The following is a 5675-nucleotide window of genomic DNA, read 5'->3' on the forward strand; positions in this document are numbered from 1 at the left end:
GTTCTAATTAGACGTGTGATACAAAAGCCTGACTCTGGTGGGACTCGAACCCACAACCTTTGAATCACTACAGCTTATTCTAGAAGTCCAATGCGCTATCCATTGCGCCACAGAGCCAGTAAGGCACACTTTTGTTCTTGTGGCAGTCAAGTATTTGACCAAAATCGGTCCCATTGGAATGGAAGGGATTGTAATCCCTTCAAAACGGATCAATCAAGATATGTTGGAAGAATATCAAAGAAAAGGTGTTCTTAGTCAATTATTAAACAGGATAGGCACTTACAAACTTGCTGTTCCCCATAGGTACCTATGCTTTGCTTTCTCCCGTTCTTTAACTAATGCTAATTTAGAAATGCACCAATTTTTAATAAGCACTGTTTGTATAGATTTATCTTCATAATTCTTATCAGATTTGACTCTGGAGGGATTTGAACCTAAAACCTTGAATATCAATGCTATTATGAACATACCAGGTGAGATCGGTTGCACTAATTAACCTCCGCTTGGCCTGGTTTCCCAAGACTTTTGACGAGTTTTAATACAAATAATTCTTGATTTTTGTAAATTTAGGAATCTGAAAAATATCTTCAAGTGGGCAATCTTTTAGAGACATTCGAGAAAAGCTCAGCTTTAAATGGCTCATTTCACTTCTTAGTTACAAGAAAGATCTAGATGAATACAGCATTTTCAGTACTATGCCATAACAGTCATCTTAAAAAATGAACCAAAGGAGCTGTCCTCATACTTTACTCAGAAAAAGAAGGACCAGTAAGTTTTAGCTGAACACTCGTGCCCACGGCTGCTGTCTAGAGTTTTTCGTTTGTCTCAATTTACGATAATCGGATCTTATCGACAAAGTTCTAATTAGACGTGTGATACAAAAGCCGACTCTGGTGGGACTCGAACCCACAACCTTTGAATCACTACAGCTTATTCTAGAAGTCCAATGCGCTATCCATTGCGCATGGAGCCCAGTAAGCACCCTTTTGTTCTTGTGGCGTCAACGTATTGACCAAAATCGGTCCATTGGATTGGAAGGGATTCGTAACCCTTCAAAACGGATCAATCCAAGATATGTTGGACGAATATAAGAAAAGGTGTTGTAGTCAATATTTTAAAGGATAGGCACTTAAACCAAGTGTTCCCCATAGGTACCTATGCTTTGTTTTCCCGATCTTTAACTTATGCTAATTTAGAATGCACCATTTTTTAATAAGCATGTGTGTAATAGAAGTTTCTTAATTCATTCTTATCAGATTTGACTCTGGGGGATTTGACTAAAACCGTGGAATATCACAGCTATTTTTAAATACAGGTGAGATCGGTTGCACTAACATTAACATACTTTTTGCTGGTTTCACAAGATTTTGACGATGTGTTAATACAATACTTCTTAGATTTTTGAAAATTTAGGCAATTGAGAAATCTATTCACAGTGGGCCATCATTTAGAGAAAGCGGCAAAAGCCTCGCTTTTAAATGCTATTATTTCACTTCTTAGTTACAAGATAGATCTAGATGAATCCAGCATTTTCAGTACTATGCAATAACAGTCATCTTAAAAATGAACCAAAGGGAGCTGTCCTAATACTTTACGCAGAATAAGAAAGGACCAGGTTTTAGCTGAATATCAATGCTATTATGAACATACCAGGTGAGATCGGTTGCACTAATTAACCTCCTCTTGGCCTGGTTTCCCAAGACTTTTGACGAGTTTTAATACAAATAATTCTTGATACAAAAGCTGACTCTGGTGGGACTCGAATCCACAACCTTTGAATCACTACAGCTTATTCTAGAAGTCCAACTTGCCGTTCCCCATAGGTACTTATGCTTTGCTTTTTCCCGTTCTTTAACTAATGCTAATTTAGAAATGCACCAATTTTTAACAAGCACTGTTTGTATAGATTTATCTTCATAATTCTTATCAGATTTGACTCTGGAGGGATTTGAACCTAAAAACCTTGAATATCAATGCTATTATAAACATACCATGTGAGATCGGTTGCACTAATTAACCTCCTCTTGGCCTGGTTTCCCAAGACTTTTGACGAGTTTTAATACAAATAATTCTTGATTTTTGTAAATTTAGGAATTCTGAAAAATATCTTCAAGTGGGCAATCTTTTAGAGACATTCGAGAAAAGCTCAGCTTTAAATGGCTCATTTCACTTCTTAGTTACAAGATAGATCTAGATGAATACAGCATTTTCAGTACTATGCAATAACAGTCATCTTAAAAATGAACCAAAGGGTGCTGTCCTCATACTTTACTCAGAAAAAGAAAGGACCAGGTAAGTTTTAGCTGAACACTCGTGCCCACGGCTGCTGTCTAGAGTTTTTCGTTTGTCTCAATTTACGATAATCGGATGCTATCGACAAAGTTCTAATTAGACGTGTGATACAAAAGCTGACTCTGGTGGGACTCGAACCCACAACCTTTGAATCACTACAGCTTATTCTAGAAGTCCAATGCGCTATCCATTGCGCCACAGAGCCAGTAGGCACACTTTTGTTCTTGTGGCAGTCAACGTTCTTGACCAAAATCGGTCCATTGGAATGGAAGGGATTGTAATCCCTTCAAAACGGATCAATCAAGATATGTTGGAAGAATATGAAAGAACAGGTGTTCTTAGTCAATAATTAAACAGGATAGGCACTTACAAACTTGCCGTTCCCCATAGGTACCTATGCTTTGCTTTCTCCCGTTCTTTAACTAATGCTAATTTAGAAATGCACCAATTTTAAACAAGCACTGTTTGTATAGATTCATCTTCATAATTCTTATCAGATTTGACTCTGGAGGGATTTGAACCTAAAAACCTTGAATATCAATGCTATTATGAACATACCAGGTGAGATCGGTTGCACTAATTAACCTCCTCTTGGCCTGGTTTCCCAAGACTTTCGACGAGTTTTAATACAAATAATTCTTGATTTTTGTAAATTTAGGAATTCTGAAAAATATCTTCAAGTGGGCAATCTTTTAGAGACATTCGAGAAAAGCTCAGCTTTAAATGGTTTATTTCACTTCTTAGTTACAAGATAGATTTACATGAATCCAGCATTTTCAGTACTATGCAATAACAGTCATCTTAAAAATGAACCAAAGGGAGCTGTCCTCATACTTTACTCAGAAAAAGAAAGGACCAGGTAAGTTTTAGCTGAACACTCGTGCCCACGGCTGCTGTCTAGAGTTTTTCGTTTGTCTCAATTTACGATAATCGGATGCTATCGACAAAGTTCTAATTAGACGTGTGATACAAAAGCCGACTTTGGTGGGACTCGAACCCACAACCTTTGAATCACTACAGCTTATTCTAGAAGTCCAATGCGCTATCCATTGCGCCACAGAGCCAGTAAGCACACTTTTGTTCTTTTGGCAGTCAACGTATTTGACCAAAATCGGTCCATTGGAATGGAAGGGATTGTAATCCCTTCAAAACGGATCAATCAAGATATGTTGGAAGAATATCAAAGAAAAGGTGTTCTTAGTCAATTATTAAACAGGATAGGCACTTACAAACTTGCTGTTCCCCATAGTTCCTATGCTTGCTTTCTCCCGTTCTTTAACTAATGCTAATTAGAAATGCAGCAATTTTTAAATAAGCACTGTTTGTATAGATTTATCTTCATAATTCTTATCAGATTTGACTCTGGAGATTTGAACCTAAAAACCTTGAATATCAATGCTATTATGAACATACCAGGTGAATCGGATGCACTAATTAACCTCCTTCTTGGCCTGGTTTCCCAAGACTTTTGACGAGTTTTAATACAAATAATTCTTGATTTTTGTAATTTAGAATTCTGAAAAATATCTCAAGTGGGCAATCTTTTAGAGACCTTTCGAGAAAGCTCAGCTTTAAATGGCTCATTTCACTTCTTTTTACAAGATAGATCTAGATGAATACAGCATTGTTCAGTACTATGCAATAACAGTCATCTTAAAAAATGAACCAAAGGGAGCTGTCCTCATACTTTACTCAGAAAAAGAAAGGACCAGGTAAGTTTTAGCTGAACACTCGTGCCCACGGCTGCAGTCTAGAGTTTTTCGTTTGTCTCAATTTACGATAATCGGATGCTATCGACAAAGTTCTAATTAGACGTGTGATACAAAAGCCGACTCTGGTGGGACTCGAACCCACAACCTTTGAATCACTACAGCTTATTCTAGAAGTCCAATGCGCTATCCATTGCGCCACAGAGCCAGTAGGCACACCTTTGTTCTTGTGGCAGTCAATGTTCTTGACCAAAATCGGTCCATTGGAATGGAAGGGATTGTAATCCCTTCAAAACGGATCAATCAAGATATGTTGGAAGAATATCAAAGAAAAGGTGTTCTTAGTCAATTATTAAACAGGATAGGCACTTACAAACTTGCTGTTCCCCATAGGTACCTATGCTTTGCTTTCTCCCGTTCTTTAACTAATGCTAATTTAGAAATGCACCAATTTTTTATAAGCACTGTTTGTATAGATTTATCTTCATAATTCTTATAGATTTGACTCTGAGGATTATGAACCTAAAAACCTTGATATCAATCTATTATGAACATACCAGGTGAGATCGGTTGCACTAATTAACCTCCTCTTGGCCTGGTTTCCCAAGACTTTTGACGAGTTTTAATACAAATAATTCTTGATTTTTGTAAATTTAGGAATTCTGAAAAATATCTTTAAGTGGCAATCTTTTAGAGACATTCGAGAAAAGCTCAGCTTTAAATGGCTCATTTCACTTCTTAGTTACAAGATAGATCTAGATGAATACAGCATTTTCAGTACTATACAATAACAGTCATCTTAAAAATGAACCAAAGGGAGCTGTCCTCATACTTTACTCAGAAAAAGAAAGACCAGGTAAGTTTTAGCTGAGCACTCGTGCCCACGGCTGCTGTCTAGAGTTTTCGTTTGTCTCAATTTACGATAATCGGATCTTATCGACAAAGTTCTAATTAGATGTGTGATACAAAAGCCGACTCTGGTGGGACTCGAACCCACAACCTTTGAATCACTACAGCTTATTCTAGAAGTCCAATGCGCTATCCATTGCGCACAGAGCCAGTAAGCACACTTTTGTTCTTGTGGCAGTCAACGTATTTGACCAAAATCGGTCCATTGGATTGGAAGGGATTGTAATCCCTTCAAAACGGATCAATCAAGATATGTTGGAAGAATATCAAAGAAAAGGTGTTCTTAGTCAATTATTAAACAGGATAGGCACTTACAAACTTGCTGTTCCCCATAGGTACCTATGCTTTGCTTTCTCCCGTTCTTTAACTAATGCTAATTTAGAAATGCACCAATTTTTAATAAGCACTGTTTGTATTGATTTATCTTCATAATTCTTATCAGATTTGACTCTGGAGGATTTGAACCTAAAAACCTTGAATATCAATGCTATTATGAACATACCAGGTGGAGATCGGTTGCACTAATTAACCTCCTCTTGGCCTGGTTTCCCAAGACTTTTGACGAGTTTTAATACAAATAATTCTTGATTTTTGTAAATTTAGGAATTCTGAAAAATATCTTCAAGTGGGCAATCTTTTAGAGACACTCGAGAAAAGCTCAGCTTTAAATGGCTCATTTCACTTCTTAGTTACAAGATAGATCTAGATGAATCCAGCATTTTCAGTACTATGCAATAACAGTCATCTTAAAAATGAACCAAAGGG

At 37.0% G+C, this 5675-nt stretch overlaps 5 non-coding genes across 5 annotated transcripts; all 5 read right to left on the minus strand.

Annotated features, from left to right (window-relative positions):
• Positions 1-29: 29 nt before the first annotated feature.
• Positions 30-117, minus strand: TRNAR-UCU. The gene is given in 2 exon segments: positions 30-65; positions 81-117. It is a non-coding gene; the product is annotated as a tRNA-Arg (tRNA).
• A 2292-nt stretch (positions 118-2409) lies between these two features.
• On the minus strand, positions 2410-2497 carry TRNAR-UCU. The gene is given in 2 exon segments: positions 2410-2445; positions 2461-2497. It is a non-coding gene; the product is annotated as a tRNA-Arg (tRNA).
• Positions 2498-3268: 771 nt separating this feature from the next.
• TRNAR-UCU lies at positions 3269-3356 on the minus strand. The gene is given in 2 exon segments: positions 3269-3304; positions 3320-3356. It is a non-coding gene; the product is annotated as a tRNA-Arg (tRNA).
• A 765-nt stretch (positions 3357-4121) lies between these two features.
• On the minus strand, positions 4122-4209 carry TRNAR-UCU. The gene is given in 2 exon segments: positions 4122-4157; positions 4173-4209. It is a non-coding gene; the product is annotated as a tRNA-Arg (tRNA).
• Positions 4210-4973: 764 nt separating this feature from the next.
• Positions 4974-5060, minus strand: TRNAR-UCU. The gene is given in 2 exon segments: positions 4974-5009; positions 5025-5060. It is a non-coding gene; the product is annotated as a tRNA-Arg (tRNA).
• Between the last annotated feature and the right edge of the window lie 615 nt (positions 5061-5675).

This window comes from Bufo bufo, unplaced genomic scaffold, assembly GCF_905171765.1.
Source record: "Bufo bufo unplaced genomic scaffold, aBufBuf1.1, whole genome shotgun sequence".
NCBI lineage: Eukaryota > Metazoa > Chordata > Amphibia > Anura > Bufonidae > Bufo > Bufo bufo.